A 20,304-nucleotide genomic window follows, 5' to 3' on the forward strand; every position below is an offset into this window, starting at 1 on the left:
ATCTGCATGTGGCAATAAATTCCACAAATTCACCACCCTTTGGCTAAAGAGTATTCCCCGCTTCTCTGTTTTGAAAGGGTGCCCCTCTATCTTAAGGCTATGCCCTCTTGTCCTAGATTCTCCCACCATGATCCCCCTCATCCTTCGGAATTCTGGCAAGTACAGACCCAGAGCCATCAAACGTTCCTTGTATGGTAACCCTTTCATTCTTATAATGTTTCCACATACATTATATCGTTATATACATAAATACATGTGCTCTATATAGTTAAATGACAATAAACATGACTTGACGACTTGACTTGATGAAATGCACAGACCACCCCATCTGAGAACAATAAACGTTCCACAGTCAAATTCACTTAGATCACATTTTGACACTCTAAAGTTCAAAACACATTTATTATCAAAGTGTGTATATATATATATATATTATATATACATACACTTTGATATATATATACACACACACACACACACACACACACTTTGATATATATCACACCATATACAACTCTGAAATTCATTTTCTTCCAGGTAGTTATAGTAAGTACAAGCAACAATGAAAACTGCACTGCACGCATGGACACACAAGCAACATACAAAAGACAGCAAACTGTGTAAATACAATAAGATGGAAAATACATAATAAAAATAACTCAATAAGCAATGACTATCAAGAACCTGAGATCAAATGTCCTTGAGAGTCTGTAAGTTGTGGGAGTAGTTCAGTAATGGGGCATGAGTGGTTGAGTGAAGTTATCCCGTGTAGTCCAAGAAACTGATGGTTCAAGGGTAATAACTGATCTTGAACTTGATGGTGTGGGTACTGAGGCTCCTATTCCTTCTTCCTGATGGCAGTAGCGTCAAAACAACATGGCGTGGATAGTGGAGATCCTTAATGATAGCTGTTGCATGTATATATTCTCAATTATATTGGAAGGACATTACTCATAATGGCCCCGACCATATCCGCTACTTTTTGTAGGCTTTTGCGTTGAAGGACGTTGATGTTTCTATACGAGCCGAGATGCAACTAGTTAAAATACTCTCCACCACACACCTATCGAAATTTGGAAGTGTTTTTGATAACATACCGAATCTTCGCAAACTTTTAAGAAGGTAGAGACGCTGGCATGTTTCCTTCGTAAAGACAAGTGCTGGAGCCAGCACAGATCCTGTGAAATTATAATACTAAGGATTTAAAGTTGTTTACCCTTTCCTCCTCCTATCCCCCAATGAGGACTGGTTCATGCACCTCTGCTTTACACCTCCTGAAGTTAGTAATACTTTAATTGTCCTTCTGAACTTGAGAGAGTGGTTGTTGTGACAGAGCTCTGCTAAAATTTCAGTCTCCCTCCTAAATGCTGATATGTTCCCACCCTCAATTTGACCAAGGACAGTGGTGCCGTCTGCAAACTTAAATATAGTTTTGGAGCTATGCTTAGCCTCACAGACATACGTATAAAGCAAGTAGAGCAGGAGACAAACACACACACTTGTTTCCCCATTTCTTACCTATTTTGATGTTTGAAGACAATAGAACCTCTTGACCATATATGCATACTCTTCTGCATTCAGTTGCTGGGAGACCATTGGCTGATTACAAGCTGATCTACCTACAAGGCAGCCATTGAGTGTAAAAATGTATTTGACAATCAGCATAAACCAATGGGCCGAAGGACAACTGTTTGAATGGACAGAGGTTATACCAACCTCCTGCAGTTGTCTTTTCTCTGTCTCTGTCCCCTGTCACTATTTCCCCTCTCCTCCATTCTCTGCAGGTGCCCAGTCCATGTCTTCTGGACTCCAAAATGAGAAGCCAAATATGAAATAAAAGGGAAGTTCTGGAAATACACATTGAGCAAGACACCTTCTGTTCAGGGAGAAACCAAGTTAATATCAACTAAGTATCATCAGGGTTCACAGTGCCATCACAGGTATATTGGAAATGGATTTTTAATTGTTTTTGCAAGTTCCAAAATAGAGAGAAAGGCTTGTCTTGCACACCTTTCATACAGATCAATCATTACAAAGTGAATTAAGATGGTGCAGGGTAATACAATAATAGAACGCAGAATGGATGATGCTTAGTTGATATTAACTCAGTTTCTCTCTGAGCAGAAGTTACACTAGAGACAGGAAACGGTCAGTGCAATAAGGTGCATGAGAAACAATAAAGTGGATTAGACCAAAGATACTGTATATTGGCATATAAAGTGATAGTGGAATGCTCGTCTTGCGGGAGTTGTCTACAACCACTCTTTGCTTTCTGTGGGCAAGCCGAGTCTTGATCTACAAAGCAAGGTCCCCTTGGATCCCATGCCTCCTTACTTTCTTGAAAATCCTTCCATGGGTACCTCATTAAATGCCTTGCTGAAATCCATATAAAGTACACTACATCTACTGATCTACCTTCATCAGTCTGTTTAGTTACATCCTCAAAAAATTCAATCAGGCTCCTAAGACACGACCTGCCTTTGACAAAGCCATGCTGACTGTTTCTAATCATATTATGCCTCTCCAAATCTTCATAAATCCTACCTAGAACCATAGAACACTACAGCACAGAAAACAGGCCATTCGACCCTTCTAGTCTGTGCCGATACTTTATGCCGCTAGTCCCATTGACCAGCCCCAGTCCATAACCCTACAGACCTCTGCCATCCATGTATCTATCCAATTTATTTTTAAAACTTACGAGTGAGCTCGTATTTACCACGTCAGATGGCAGCTCTTTCAATACTCCCACACTCTCGGAGTGAAGAAGTTTCCCCTAATGTTCTCCCAGAATCTTTCTGCTTTCATACTAAAGCCTCTCGTTTTTATCTCTCTTACTCTAAGTAGAAAGAGTCTACTCGCATTTACTCTGTATAAACCCCTCATCATTTTGTAAACCTTTATCAAATCTATGTCGGTGCGGGCAGCGGAGCGGGAGCAAGTAGTGCTCGAGGTCGACAGACGGCTGGAGATCGGAGGATCAGCCGCTGTAGGTAGACCGAGACCGTCGGACCTACCTCGACAGTACCTGAGGAGGAAGGTAAAACTGCGCAGGCGCGGGTGACGCCAGCGGCGAGCGCGGGGTTTAAAAAGGGTCCACTTTTAGGAGCGGGCAGCGGAGCGGGAGCAAGGAGTGCTCGAGGTCGATAGACGACTGGAGATCGGAGGATCAGCCTTTGTAGGTAGGCCGAGACCGTCGGACCTACCTGGACAGTACCTGAGGAGGAAGGTAATACTGCGCAGGCGCGGGTGACGCCAGCGGCGAGCGCGGGGTTTAAAAAGAGGCCCACTTTTAGGAGCGGGCAGCGGAGTGCGTGGGAGCGGGGTGCTGGGCTTTGGAGCAAGGGGACTTAGGTGAGAGGAAATCAGTGAGCCTCAGTACGTGCATGCTGAGGTAAAACAGGTAAGGTCAGTAGGTACTTTTTCATTTATTCTGACTAATCTGGGATCAGGTAATGGGGGAGACAGTTAGAGCAGTGGTGTGCTCCGTATGCAGTATGTGGGAGGTCAGGGTCAACACAGCTGTCCCTGATGACCACACCTTCAAAAGGTGCATCCAGCTGCAGCTCCTATCAGACCGAGTTAGGGAATTGGAGCAGGAGCTGGATGAACTACGGATCATTCGGGAAGCAGAGGCTGAGATAGATAAGAGTTATCGGGAGGTAGTCACACCGAAAAGACAGGAGGTAGGCAAATGGGTGAGAGTCAAGAGAGGCAGGGGGAGCAGACAGGGAGAGCAGAGCACCCCTGTGTCCGTTCCCATCAACAATAAGTATACCGGTTTGGATACTGTTGGTGCGGATGACCTACCAGGAACAAGTTACAGTGGCCCTGTCTCTGGCACTGAGGTTGGACCCTCGACTAGGAAGGGGCGGAGGGAAGAGAAGAGAGCGGTAGTGATAGGGGATTCTATAGTCAGGGGGGCGGATAGGAGATTTTGTGGGGAAGATCGGGAGTCTCGATGGTATGTTGCTTCCCTGGTGCCCTGGTCCGAGATATCTCAGATCGGGTGCAGGTTATTCTCAAGAGGGAGGGCAAGAACCCAGATGTTGTGGTCCATGTAGGGACCAACGACGTGGGTAGGATGAGTGAGGGGGTCCTTCGTAGTGAGTTCAGGGAGTTAGGTGCGAAGCTGAAGAGCAGGACCACCAGGGTAACAATCTCAGGTTTGCTACCTGTGCCACGTGCGAGTGAGGCAAGGAACAGAAAGAATATGCAGATTAATAAGTGGCTGAGAATATGGTGCAGGAGGGAGGGCTTCAGGTTTTTAGATAATTGGGCTTTGTTCCAGGGAAGGTGGGATCTGTTCCGAAGGGACCGTTTACACCTGAACTGGAGCGGTACTAACATTCTTTTTATTTATTTATTTATTAATTTTTAGAAAATTATAAAGAATAAATGTAATGATAAAATAGTAAGAAAGAGAAAAATAATATTAACCCTCCCCCCTAACCCTTGTCTAAAGAAAGAAAAACAAAGAAAGAAAGAAGAGAAAGATTGCCTGGATATCAGAGGATCCCCACATGCTCCATGGAGTTCAAAATAATTTTAATATTTATTTTTACTTTCCCCAATTACTTTATAATTTTATCTTCAGAGGACCTATGTATTTAATCCTATCTTTTGTAGGTATGGGAGCCAAATTTTCAAAAATGTATCATATTAATTTCTTAGATTGTATGTAATTTTTTCAAGTGGAATACAACTATATATTTCATTATTCCAATGATCCATAGTTAAATATAAATCAGATTTCCAGGTAACTGCGATAACTTTTTTGGCTTCTGCCAATGCAATTTTTATAAATTTTTTCTGATTCAATTTTAGCTTCGGTATTGTCCCTTCAATGTCTCCTAACAAAAATAATCTTGGACTATGTGGGAGTTGTACTCCAGTAATTTGTTCCAATAAAAGTCTTAGATTTATCCAAAATGATTGAATTTTAAAACAAGACCAAGTAGAATGTAAAAAAGTACCAATTTTTTGATTACATCGAAAAAATTGTCAGACATATTTGAATTTAATCTATTTATTTTCTGTGGTGTTATATATAATTGATGTAAAAATTATATTGTACTAATCTAAGTCGAACATTTATTGTATTTATCATACTATCAGAACATAATCTTGAGCAGCTTTTTCCATCAATTTTAATATTCAAATCAGATTCCCATTTTTGTCTTGATTTATGAATTCCTGATTTAATTGTCTGTTTTTGAATCAAATTGTACATACAAGATGTACGTTTTTTAATTTTTCCTTTTTGAATTAATATTTCTATTTCACTAGGTTTTGGCATCAACATTGTTTGACCCAGCTTTTCTCATAAATAAGCCTTTAATTGAAAATAACAGGAAAGAGTGTTGTTTGATATTTTATATTTATTTTTTAATTGATCAAACTACATCAATATACCTCCTTCAAAACAATCACCTATATATTTAATCCCCTTTTGGAACCAATTATGTAAAAGTTTATTATCCATTGTAAAAGGAATAAGCCTATTTTGAATTACCGTAGATTCCGGACTACAGAGCGCACCTGATTAAAAGCCGCTGGCTCTAATTTTAGAAATAAAATCAATTTTTTAATTGTAAAGGCCGCACCGGATTTTCGGCCGCAGGTGTCCCACGTTGTAATATGAGATATTTACACAGAAAGATATTACACGTGAGGATTTTTTAACTTTTAATTAAATCCATATGGTAACAAAAACAAATACATATTGCAAATGCTTTTTTTCGAACCGTGCCCGTAACGCGGCTACTTTTAAATATACGTTGCGTATACTTCTTTACTGAACAACATTCCAATATCTCCTAACGACTGGTAAAAAATATATATACTGCAGCCTACCAGGAAAAGTTATTGATCGCCTTTAACTTAAAAGCAGCGTTCGCTCAGATCCAAAGCCGCTCGCGTAATGCGCTCCCTCCCTCCGTCCCGTTTTATCGCAAACGGCATTTTTCCCACAAGACGCGGCGAAACCGTGTGTGACGTCATAGCATCCCGCGATGTAGTACAGAAAACAAATATAGTTAAAACTCTTCTAACTTTAACTAGAAAATGAATTACTAAGCGAAAATATTATAAACTAAGTAACTGCCATAAAGGCAGCACAATGCTTTTCTTCGAGTGTTTTCCATGTTGATGAGGGTGAGTACAATTGACTGATTTACAATAATTTAATTGTGAAAGTGCGCTTGATTTATCGTACAATTTCATTGCACCTCTGTGAACTACTCAACAATTTTATTGGTCTACTGTTATGAGGCAAAATGTTTACGAGGCGGCATGAAAAAAATCATGTATTAGCCGCTCCGTTTTAAAGGCCGCAGTGTTCAAAGCTGTTCAAAATGTGGGAAAAAAGTAGCGGCTTAAAATCCGGAATCTACGGTAAATTTCTTTTTGCTAATAAAGATTTCTTTATCTCATCGTCCATATTTACCTTATTCAATAAATGAATCAAGTGTCTTAATATAGGAGATTCTTTTTTTTCACGTATCCGTTTGGATTCCCATTTATATATAAAATCTTCTGGTATGTTTTCTCCTATCTTATCTAATTCTATTCTAATCCATGCCGGTTTTTCTTCGTCAAAAAAGACACAATAAATCTAAGTTGATTTGCTTTATAATAATTCTTAAAATTTGGAAGTTGTAACCCTCCTAAAACAAATTTACATGTCAATTTTTCCAATGATATTCTTGACATCTTTCCTTTCCAAAGAAATTTCCTTACATATTTATTCAGTTCTTGAAAAAAACTTCTGAGGTAATTGTATTGGTAAAGTTTGGAATAAATATTGCAATCTAGGAAATATATTCATTTTTACAGCATTAACTCTACCTATTAATGTTATTGGTAATATCATCCATTTATCAACATCCTCTTTTTTTTAATAATGGCAAATAATTTTGTTTATATAATTTTTTTACATCATTATCAACTCTAATACCTAAATATTTTATCCCATTTATAGACTATCGAAATTGAGTTATTAATTGACATTGATTATAATTTCCTTTGGTAAGGGGTAAAATTTCACTTTTATCCCAATTTACTTTATACCCTGATACTTTCCCATATTCTTCCAATCTAAAAGATAATATAACCATATAACATATAACATATAACCATATAACAATCACAGCATGGAAACAGGCCATTCCGGCCCTCCTAGTCCATGCCGAACTCTTAATCTCACCTAGTCCCACCTACCCGCACTCAGCCCATAACCCTCCACTCCTTTCCTGTCCATATACCTATCCAATTTTACCTTAAGTGACACAACTGAACTGGCCTCTACTACTTCTATAGGAAGCTCATTCCACACAGCTATCACTCTCTGAGTAAAGAAATACCCCCTCGTGTTTCCCTTAAACTTTTGCCCCCTAACTCTCAAATCATGTCCTCTCGTTTGAATTTCCCCTACTCTCAATGGAAACAGCCTATTCACGTCAACTCTATCTATCCCTCTCAACATTTTAAATACCTCGATTAAATCCCCCCTCAACCTTTTACGCTCCAATGAATAGAGACCTAACTTGTTCAACCTTTCTCTGTAACTTAAGTGCTGAAACCCAGGTTACTTCCTAGTAAATCGTCTCTGCACTCTCTAATTTATTGATATCTTTCCTATAATTCGGTGACCAGAACTGTACACAATATTCCAAATTTGGCCTTACCAATGCCTTGTACAATTTTAACATTACATCCCAACTTCTGTACTCAATGCTCTGATTTATAAAGGCCAGCGTTCCAAAAGCCTTCTTCACCACCCTACCTACATGAGACTCCACCTTCAGGGAACTATGCACTGTTATTCCTAGATCTCTCTGTTCCACTGCATTCCTCAATGCCCTACCATTTACCCTGTATGTTCTATTTGGATTATTCCTGCCAAAATGTAGAACCTCACACTTCTCAGCATTAAACTCCATCTGCCAACGTTCAGCCCATTCTTCTAACCGGCATAAATCTCCCTGCAAGCTTTGAAAACCCACCTCATTATCCACAACACCTCCTACCTTAGTATCATCAGCATACTTACTAATCCAATTTACCACCCCATCATCCAGATCATTTATGTATATTACAAACAACATTGGGCCCAAAACAGATCCCTGAGGCACCCCGCTAGTCACCGGCCTCCATCCCGATAAACAATTATCCACCACTACTCTCTGGCATCTCCCATCTAGCCACTGTTGAATCCATTTTATTACTTCAGCATTAATACCTAACGACTGAACCTTCTTAACTAACCTTCCATGTGGAACTTTGTCAAAGGCCTTGCTGAAGTCCATATAGACTACATCCACTGCCTTACCCTCGTCAACATTCCTCGTAACTACTTAAAAAAATTCAATAAGGTTTGTCAAACATGACCTTCCACGCACAAATCCATGCTGGCTACTCCTAATCAGATCCTGTCTATCCAGATAATTATAAATACTATCTCTAAGAATACTTTCTATTAATTTACCCACCACTGATGTCAAACTGACAGGTCTATAATTGCCAGGCTTACTTCTAGAACCCTTTTTAAACAATGGAACCACATGAGCAATACGCCAATCCTCCGGCACAATCCCCGTTTCTAAAGACATCTGAAAGATCTCCGTCAGAGCTCCTGCTATCTCTACACAAACTTCCCTCAAGGTCCTGGGGAATATCCGGTCAGGACCCGGAGATTTATCCACTTTTAAATTTCTTAAAAGCGCCAGTACTTTCACCTCTTTAATTGTCATAGGTTCCATAACTTCCTTACCTGTTTCCCACACCTTACACCATTCAATATCCTTCTCCTTAGTGAATACCGAAGAGAAGAAATCGTTCAAAATCTCTCCCATCTCCCTCGGCTCCACACATAGCTGACCACCCTGATTCTCTAAGGGACCAATTTTATCCCTCACTATCCTCTTGCTTTTAATATAACTGTAGAAGCCTTTCGGATTTACTTCCACCTTATTTGCCAAACCAAACTCGTAACTTCTTTTAGCTTTTCTAATCTCTTTCTTAAGTTTCCTTTTACATTCTTTATATTCCTCGAGCAATTCCTTTACTCCATGCTGCCTATATCTATTGTAGACATCCCTCTTTTTTCGAACCAAGTTTCTAATATCCCTTGAAAACCATGGCGCTTTCAAACCTTTAACCTTTCCTTTCAACCGAACAGGAACATAAAGATTCTGTACCCTCATAATTTCACCCTTAAATTACCTCCATTTCTCTATTACATCCTTCCCATAGAACAACTTGACCCAATCCACTCTCTCTAAATCCCTGCACATCTCCTCAAAGTTAGCCTTTCTCCAATCAAAAATCTCAACTCTAGGTCCAGTCCTGTCCTTCTCCATAATTATATTGAAGCTAATGCTATTGTGATCACTGGACCCGAAGTGCTCCCCAACACATACATCTGTCAGCTGACCTATCGCATTCCCTAACAGGAGATCCAACACTGCCCCATCTCTAGTCGGTACTTCTATGTATTGTTGCAAAAAGCTATCCTGCACACATTTCACAAACTCTAAACCATCCAGCCCTTTTACAGAATGAGCTTCCAAATCTATGTGTGGAAAATCTTTGCAAAGATTGCAATGGGTTTCTTAAATAAAACAAAACATCATCAGCAAATAAATTAATCTTATATTCTTCTTGATTAACTCTAAAGCCCCCGATGTCTGAATCTGTTCTAATTAATTCAGCTAATGGTTCTATTGCCAATACAAATAAAGCAGGTGATAATGGGCAGCCTTGTCTAGTTGACCTCGTTAAGCAAAATGGTGTTGAAATCTGACCATTTGTAACTACTTTAGCTTGAGGATTAGTATTTAAGGTTTTAATCCATTGTATAAAAGATTTTCCCTACTCATATTTTTCCAATACCTTAAATAAAAAATCTCATTTCAATCTATCAAATGCTTTTTCTGCATCCAAAGCAACTGCCACACTCATTTCCTCTCTTTTGTGCCAAATGAATTATACTAAGTAAATGGGTTATATTATCCATTGATTGTCTGTTTTTACTAAAACCTGTTTGATCTATATGTATTAAATTTGGTAAATATTTAGATATTCTATTAGGTAAAATTTTTGCTATTATTTTATAATCTGTATTCAACAAAGAAATAGGCCTATATGATGTTGGTTTTAAAGGATCTCTATCTTTTTTTGGCAATACAGTTATGATCACTGTTAAAAACAGATTGTGGGAGTTTATGCATTCTTTCCACTTGATATATGAATTCCATAAAAGGAGGAATTAATAAATCTTTAAATTTTTTTAAAATTCAGGAGGAAAACCATCTTCTCCTGGGGATTTATTACTCTGAAGTGATCCTAAAGCTTCTTCAACCTCTTTTAATGTAAAGGGCATATCTAATCCTTTCTGTTCTTCCAAATTTAATTTTGGAAGGGTTATTTGTGATAAAAATTTATCTATCTCAGCAATCTTATTTTGTGATTCTGATTGATATAGTTCAGTATAATTTTTTTTTAAAGTTTCATTAATTTGTAAAGGTTTATAAGTAACCTTATTTACACTTGTTCTAATTGCATTTATTGTTTTAGAAGCCTGTTCTGTTTTCAACTGCCAAGCAAGAATCTTATGTGATCTTTCACCTAATTCATAATATTTCTGTTTAGTTCTTATAATTACTTTTTCTGTACGATATGTCTGGGGTGTATTATATTGTAATTTTTTATTAACAAGTTGTCTTTGTTTTTCTTCTGTCATATATCTTTGAGATTCTTTTTCTAACTTTATGATATCTTTTTCCAATTGATCTATTTCTGCCATGTATTCCTTCTTAATTTTAGATGTATAACTTATAATCTGACCCCTTAAATATGCTTTCATCGCTTCCCATAATACAATTTTATCCTCAACTGAATGTAAATTTGTATCCCAAAAAAATTGAATCTGTTTTTTCATAAAATCACAAAAATCTTGACGTTTTAATAAAATTGAATTAAATCTCCATCTATAGTTCAATTCCTCCTTATCCATCATTATCATTGTCATTATCAAGGAGGAATGATCTGACAGTATTCTTGCTTTATATTCCACACTTTTCATTCTATCCTGAATATTTTTTGATAATAAAAAAAACAATCCTTGAGTAAGTTTTATGTCTGTTTGAATAAAATGAATAGTTTCTTTCTCTTGGATTAATTTTTCTCCATATATCAATCAGGTTTAAATCTTTCATTAATGATAAAGTTAGTTTTATTACTTTTGATTTTGTAGCAACTTTAGTTGACCTATCCAAAACTGGATCGAAACAAAAATTAAAGTCTCCACCTATTAATATTTTATCATGTGGAAAGTTTGCTAGTGCTTTTCGGGGGGGGGGGGCGGGTTTAAACTAAATTTGCAGGGGGCTGGGATCCAGAATGCGAGAGAGGATAGCGAGATGAAGAATAAAGGACAGGTGGGGACTATACGGTTCTGGAATATTAAGTGTGTAGTAGAGAAAGGTGAGGCGGAACAAGTGATAAGGAGGACACATGTACAGAGGGATGGCCTGACGGAACATGGAGTTAAATGTGCAGAGAGAATAAGTAAATTTAGCAAGGTCAACAAAACTCAAGGGGTGTATAGCCAGATGGGAGTTCGGGGAGCTGGGTTAAGCACAATAGGCAGCGATTCCAACAGAGAGGAGAAATGGGCTAAAAATTCTATATCTGAATGCACAAAGTGTCAGAAATAAGGTGGATGAGCTTGAAGCTCAAGTGCGAATGGGTAACTATGATGTTGGGATAACGGAGACATGGCTGCAGGGAGATCAGACCTGGGAAATGAATGTACAGGGGTATACGTGCTATCGTGAGGACAGAAATGTGGGCAGAGGGGGTGGGGTGGCCATGTTGGTGAGGAATGAGATTCAGTCCTTTGCAAGGGGGGGACATAGGATCAGGAGAAGTAGAGTCTGTGTGGATAGAACTGAGGAACAGTAAGGGCAAAAAGACCCTAATGGGTGTTGTCTACAGGCCACCAAACAATAGCATGGATATTGGGTGCAAGTTGAATAGAGAGTTATCATTGGCATGTGGCAAAGGTAATATCGCAGTAGTTATGGGGGATTTCAACATGCAGGTGAACTGGGAGAGTCAGGTTGGTGCTGGACCCCAGGATAGGGAGTTTGTAGAGTACCTACAGGATACATTCTTGGAACAGCTTGTACGAGAGCCGACCAGGGACAAGGCAATTCTGGATTTAGTGTTATGTAATGAACAGGATTTGATAAGCGATCTTGAAGTAAAGGAGCCATTAGGAGGTAGTGACCATAATATGATAAGTTTTTATCTGCAATTTGATAAGGGCAGATTGGAGGTGTTAGTGTTGCAGTTGAACAAAGGAGACTATGGAGCCATGAGGGAGGAGCTGGCCAAAGTTAACTGGATGGATATCCTAGCAGAAAAGACAGTGGAACAGCAATGGCAGGTATTCTTGGGAATAATGCACAAGGTGCAAAATCAGTTCATTCCCCGGAGAAGGAAGGATGCAAAAGGGGGGAAAGGGGCCACAGTGGTTGACAAAGGAAGTCAGAGGATGCATAGCATTAAAAAAAAGGAAGTATGACAGAGCTAAGGTGAGTGGGAGGACAGATGATTGGGAAATTTTTAAGGAACAACAGAACTTAACTATAAAGGCAATACGGGGAGAAAAAATGTGGTACGAACGCAAGCTAGTCAGGAATATAAAGGAGGATAGCAAAAGCTTTTTTAGGTATGTGAAGAGAAAGAAGATAGTTAAGAACAATGTTGGGCCCTTGAAGAATGAATTGGGTGAAATTGTTATGGGAAACAGAGAAATGGCAGAAGAATTTAATGAGTACTTTAGATCTGTCTTCACTAGGGAAGACACAAGCAATCTGCCAGATGTTTGGATAGGCCAAGGACATAGGGTAACAGAGGAAATGAAACAGATTGACATTAGGAAGGAAATGGTGATGAATAAAATGATGGGACTGAAGGCTGACAAATCCACAGGTCCAGATGGTCTGCATCCTAGGATACTAAAGGAGGTGGCCCTGGAAATTGTGGATGCATTGGTAATCATTTTCCAATGTTCCTTAGATTCAGGATCAGTTCCTGAGGATTGGAGAATGGCTAATGTTATCCCACTTTTTAAGCAAGGAGGGAGGGAGAAAACAGAGAACTATCGTCCTGTCAGCCTAACATCAGTAGTGGGGAGTCCATTATTAAAGATGAAATAGTTGCATATCTAGATAGCAGTGATAGGATTGGGCCGAGCCAGCATGGATTTACCAAGGGCAAATCATGCTTGACTAATCTATTGGAGTTTTTCGAGGATGTAACCAGGAAGTTAGACAAGGGAGATCCAGTGGATGTAGTGTACCTCGATTTTCAGAAGGCATTTGGTAAGGTCCCACATAGGAGATTGGTGGGTAAAATCAGAGCTCATGGCATTGGGGGGAAGGCATTGACATGGATAGAAAACTGGTTGGCAGATAGAAAGCAAAGGGTAACGGTGAATGGGTGTTTCTCGGAATGGCAGGTGGTGACTGGTGGGGTGCCACAGGGCTCGGTATTGGGACCACAGCTGTTTACGATTTACGTCAATGATTTAGATGAAGGCATTGAGAATAACATCAGCAAGTTGCTGATGATACTAAGCTGGGAGGCAGTGTGACATGTGATGAGGATGTTAGGAGAATTCAGGGTGACTTGGATAGGCTGGGTGAGTGGGCAGATACTTGGCAGATGATGTTTAATGTGAATAAGTGTGAGGTTATCCACTTTGGGAGTAAGAATAGGAAGGCAGATTATTATCTGAATGGTGTAGAGTTAGGTAAGGGAGAAATACAAAGAGATCTAGGAGTCCTTGTTCATCAGTCACTGAAGGTGAATGAGCAAGTGCAGCAGGCAGTGAAGAAGGCTAATGGAATGTTGGCCTTTATTACCATGGGAATTGAGTACAAGAGCAAGGAAATCCTTTTGCATTTGTACAGGGCCCTGGTGAGACCACACCTGGAGTATTGTGTACAGTTTTGGTCTCCAGGGTTAAGGAAGGACATCCTGGCTATAGAGGAAGTGCAGCATAGATTCACAAAGTTAATTCCTGGGATGTCCGGACTGTCTTACGCAGAGAGGTTAGAGAGACTGGGCTTGCAGACGCTGGAATTAAGGAGATTGAGAGGGCATCTGATTGCAACATATAAGATTATTAAGGGATTGGACAAGATAGAGGCAGGATATATGTTCCAGATGCTGGGAGAGTCCAGTACCGGAGGGCATGGTTTGAGAATAAGGGGTAGGTCATTTAGGACAGAGTTAAGGAAAAACTTCTTCTCCCAGAGCGTTGTGGGGGTCTGGAATGCACTGCCTCGGAAGGCAGTGGAGGCCAATTCTCTGGATGCTTTCAAGAAGGAGCTAGGTAGGTATCTTATGGATAGGGGAAGCAAGGGATATGGGGACAAGGCAGGAACCGGGTATTGATAGTAGATGATCAGCCATGATCTCAAAATGGTGGTGCAGGCTCGAAGGGCTGAATGGTCTACTTCTGCACCTATTGTCTATTGTCTCCCCTCATTCTTCTATGCTCCAAGGAATAAAGTCCTAACCTGTTCAATCTTACCCTATAACTCAACTCCTGAAGACCCAGCAACATCCTAGTAAATCTTCTCTGCACTCTTTCAATCTTACTGATATCCTTCCTATTGTTACATTACCAGAACTGCACACAATACTCCAAATTTGGCCTCACCAATGTCTTATACAACCTCACCATAACATCCCAACTCCTACACTCAGTACTTTGATTTAAGAATGCTAGGATGCCAAAAGCCTTCTTTGTAACCCTGTCTACCTGTGACGCCACTTTCAGGGAATTATGTATCTGAACTTATAGATTCTTTTGTTCCTCCACACTCCTCAGTGCCCTACCATTTACTGTGTATGTCCTACCTTGATTTGTCCTTCCAGAATCCAAAACCTCACACTTGTCTGCATTAAATTCCATCTGCTATTTTCTGGCCCATTTTTTCAGCCGGACTAGATCAGTCTGTAAGCTTTGAAAGCCTTCCTCGCTGTCCACAATGCCTCCATCCTTTGTGTCATAAAAAAACTTGCTGATCCAATTCACCACATTATCATCTAGATCATATATATAGACAACAAAACAATGGTCCCAGCACTGATTCTTGAAGCATACCACTAGTGCCAGTCTGAGAAGCAATCATCCACTACCACTCTGTCTTCTCCCACACAGCCAATTTCAAATCCAGTTTAACTCTCCATAGTGTCTGAACCTTCTGAACTAACCTTCCATATGGGACCTTACCAAAGGCCTTACTGAAGTCCATGTAGACAACATCCACAGCCTACACGATCTACCACACACAAAGCCATGGAAACTATCCTTAATCAGCCCTCAGCTGTCCAAATATTTATATATCCGATCTCTCAGAACACCTTCCAATAATTTACCTAACACTGATGTCGGGCTCACAGGGCTGTAATTACCTGGTTTACTTTTGGAGACTTTATTAAACAACAGAACAACATGAGCTACCCTCCAATCCTCCAGCACCACACCTGTGGCTAAGGACATTTTAAATATTTCAGCCAGGGCCCTTGTAATTTCTACACTAGTCTCTCTCAAGATCTGACGAAGTATCATGTCAGGCCCGGGGGGATTTACCTAACTTTATTCACAGTAAGGCAGCAAGTGCCTCCTCCTCTTTAATCTCTATATGTTCCAGGACACTACTGGTTGTTTCCCTTCCTTCCACATACACTATGCCAGTTTCCTGAGTAAATAGTGATGCCAAAAAAAACTGTTTAGATCTCCCCCATCTCCTGAGGCGCCACACATAGACGAATACTCTGATCTTCTAGGGGACCAATTTGTGTCCCTTACTATCCTTTTACTCTTAATATACTTGTAGAAACCCTTCGGGTTTACCTTCACATTATCTGCCAAAGCAAGCATGTCTTCTTTTTGCCTTCCTGATTTCCTTCTTTAGTATTTTCTTACATTTTATATACTCTTCAAGTACCTCATTTGTTCCTTGTTGTCTATACCTGCTATACACCTCCCTCTTTTTCTTAACCAGATTGCCAATATTCCTTAAAAACCAAGGTTCCCTATGCCTGTTAACTTTGCCTTTAATTGTGGCAGGAACATGCAAACTCTGCACTCTCAAAATCTCCCTTTGGAAGACCTTCCACTTACTTAACACATCCTTGCTAGAAAACAACTTATCCCAATCCACGCTTCCTAGATCCCTTCTCATTTCCACAATATTGGCCTTTCTCCAATTTAGAACCTCAACTCGAGGAGCAGCTTTATCCACAATTATCTTGAAACGTATGACATTATGGTCACTGAACCCAAAATGTTCGCCTACACATACTTCTGTCACCTGACCTGTCTGGTTCACTAATAGGAGATCAAATATTGCATCCTCTCTCGTTGGTAACTCTATATATAGATTTAGAAAACTTTACTGGACACATTCGACAAACTCCAAGCTATCCAGCCCCATCACAGTGTGGGAGGCCCAATCAATATGTGGAAAGTTAAAGTCCCCTACTATTACAACTTTCTGTTTCTTACATCGGTCTGCTATCTCTCTACAGACGTGCTCCTCCAATTCTCTCTGACTATTGGGCAGTCTATAATACAACCCTATTAGTGTGGGCACACCTTTCCCGTTCCTCAGCTCGGCCCATATGGCCTCTGCAGACAAGCCCTGTGGGCTGTCCTGTCTACGCACAACTGTGATATTTTCCCTGACTAGTAATGCCACTCCTCCCCATTTCATCCTTCCCCCCCTCTATCACATCTGAAACAAAGGAACCCCGGAACATTAAGCTGCTAGTCCTGCTCCTTTGCAAACAAGTCTCACTAATAGCAATAATGCCGTAATCCCACGTGCCAATCCACGCCCTAAACTCATCTGCTTTACCTGCAGTACTCCTTGCATTGAAATAGATGCACCTGAGAACATTTCTATCACGTACAAACCTTTGATTTCTGTCTATACATGCCGTTCTCGCATGACCTTTATCCTCTTCCACCTCGCTGTCTGTTCTAACACTCTTTTTCCACTCCCCTTGCAAATCCAGTTTAAACCCCCCAGAGCAGCACTAGCAAACCTACTCGCCAGGATGTCAGTCCCCCTCCAGTTCAGGTGCAAACCGTCCCATCGGAACAAGTCCCACCTTTCCTGGAACAAAGCCCAATTGCCCTCCCTCCTGCACCATCTCCTTAGCCACGGATTTAGCTGCATTATCTTCCTATTTCTAGTCTCACTAGCACGTGGCACGGGTAGCAATTGTGAGATTGCAACCCTGGAGGTCCTGTCCTTCAACGTTGTACCTAACTCTCTAAACTCTTTGCAGGACCTCCTCTCTGGATCTTCTCCATCAAATTACCAACCACTGATGTGAGACTCAGTGGTCTACAATTTCCTGGGGTATCTCTACTCCCTTTCTTGAATAAGGAAACAACATCTGCAACCCACTGATCCTCCAGAACTTATCCAGTCCTCACTGATAATGCAACGATCATTGCCAGAGGCTCAGCAATCTCCTACCTGGGCCGGGGCCACAGTATCTGGTGGTACATCTCGGCCTGTCCAGGTGACTTATCCAACCTTTCAAAAGCTCCATAACATCCTCTTTCTTAATGTCTATATGCTCAAGCTTTTCAATCCGCTGTCCACTGTAAGTCATCCTTACAATTGCCACGTTTCTTTTCTGTTGCGAATACTGAAGCAAGGTATTACTTTGCCTACCTCTTCCGGTCCCACACACTTTCACTGTCACACTTGATTGGTCCTATTCTCTCACATCTTAACCTCTTGTTCTTCACATACTTATAGAATCCTTTAGGGATTTCCCTAATTCTACTCGACAATACCTTTTCATGGCCCCTTCTGATTCTCCTAATTTCATTCTTATGCTCCTTCCTGTTAGCCTTATAATCTTCTAGATCTCTATTATTACCTAGTTTTCTGAACCTTGCGTAAGCTTTTGTTTTCTTTTTGACTAGATTTTCTACAGCCTTTGCACACCATGGTTCTTGTACCCTATCATCCTTTCCCTGTCTCTTTGGAATGTACCTATGCAGACTGCCATGAAAATATCCCTGAAAATTTCCACATTTCTGCCGTCCATTTCCCTGAGAACATATGTTCCCAATTTATGCTTCCAAGTTCCTGCCTGATAGCTTCATATTTCCCCTTACTCCAATTAAACATTTTCCTGACACATCTGCTCCTATCCCTCTCCAATGCTATGGTAAAGAAGATAGAATTGTGATAATTATCTCCAAAATGCTCTCCCACTGAGAGATCTGACACTTGACCAGGTTCATTTCCCAATACTAGATTAAGTAGAGCCTCTCCTCTTGTAAACTGATCTACATCCTATGTCAGGAAACCTTCCTGAACACACCTAACAATCTCCAATCTGTCGAAACACTTTGCTGTATGGAGATGCCAATCAATATTGGGGAAATTAAAATCTCCCATTAAGACAACCCCTGTTATTATTGCACCATTCTTGAAACTATCTCTCTATCTGCCCCTCGATTGACTAAAGCGCCTAGAAACATCCAGTTATAGGAAATGTTGACCGGCACACTGGAGAGAGAGAGAGAGAGAGATAGAGAGAGAGAGAGAGAGAGATAGAGAGAGAGAGAGAGAGATAGAGAGAGAGAGAGAGAGATAGAGAGAGAGAGATAGAGAGAGAGAGAGAGAGAGAGAGAGAGAGAGAGAGAGAGAGAGAGAGAGAGAAACATGGCAGGAGGCAACAAAGATTCCAAACTTAATGGTAAAATTTCAACAACACCTGGCGACAAACGATTGTTCTTCGAAAATTGTTGTGATCTTCCTTCTTTCCAGGTGTAGAGGAGAACGGCATAACAGAATCTGACCTGAAGATGCCATTTTCGCAGCTATTTACAACATAATCTCATCTCCTGTCACTGGATTCGTCAGATTGCCAAGAAACGGTCGGCGGATTAGATGCCCGTCTGTTCAATATATCATTTTCCCTTGAAGTGCCCGGAAAATCCGTAGGTTAAACGATGAGACAAATCATGTAGCATCTGGTCTGAGTGTTCAGGAGCTGCTATGGATATCTTAGAATTCTGACATAATTAAATGTATGCATTTACTTTCTTATCATCAAGTAATTTAAACAGCTGAATCGTATTGTCCTTTATACTCGTGGGATGCGTTAAAAGCGAAGCCAATGTCTTCACTTGTCCCGTCTCTGTCCCGCAATGAGGATGGATCTTTAACAGTTTTCATAGACCACAGAACCTGCTGTCCCTAACACTGGCAGCCAAGGACGTCTCCAAATCGCGATCCCTGCTGCCGACCTCAACGTATTCAACAGTCTTGAGCAGATTCCGAACCCAGACTCCACAGCCATCAATGCTGGCGCAAACAACACCGGACAACTTTAAAGTGCCCATTGTACTACCTCTCACTCCGACTCCAGCCTGGGCCTTGCCGAACAGCACCTATAGGCTGGTAATTTACGCGCGGCCGCTGGAACCCCAGTCTCCCTTCCCCCACCACCACTCTGTTATCCCGTTTCTCTCAGGTCCTGCCGCCTGCTCTTGGGTCCTCGGAGAATAAATATTCCTCTCACCGCATCTTCCCTCCCCTATCCCCAGACACCACCATTGCTCTTTCCCCCGCTAATCCCAGCTCTCATCTGTGTGGTGTCTTCAGAATCCCATCTGACCTTTCGCTCTCTGAAACAGAACGTTCTGTCTTCCGGAGGGGCTTCACCTTTCTCTCCCTGCACCCACACCTCAGGGAGTTCCGTTCCTGCCGTGACGTTGAACTCTTCATTCGTCTCCGTCTCCGTGTTTACTTATTTGTCAAGGACTCTCCAGCGCACCGATGACTTCTCCCACCTCTAACCCTCGCCCTCTTCCTGGACGTCCCGCTCTAGTCGTCTACCTGTTCTAGGTCTTTTCATTGCTAACTGCCAACGAAACATCAACCGTCTTGAATTTACTACTCCTCTCTCGTATTCTACGGTGACTATTTTCGAACGCACTGCTCTCCACTCTCTCTGCACTGATCCGAACCTCACTATCAAACGCGCAGACTGGAGGTTGCTGGTTCTGTAGTAATCTGGCGGATTAACCTCGACTTTACTGAAGCCAGGCTACAGCTCGCAGACTCCTTCTCTTACTTAGCCCTTGAACAGGACCCCACTGATGAGAACCAGGCCATTGTGATCTGCACTATCACAGACCTTGTTAACACTGGGAATCTCCCATCCAATACCACCAATCTC

This window comes from Hemitrygon akajei, chromosome 2, assembly GCF_048418815.1.
Source record: "Hemitrygon akajei chromosome 2, sHemAka1.3, whole genome shotgun sequence".
In the NCBI taxonomy this organism is placed as follows: Eukaryota; Metazoa; Chordata; class Chondrichthyes; order Myliobatiformes; family Dasyatidae; genus Hemitrygon; species Hemitrygon akajei.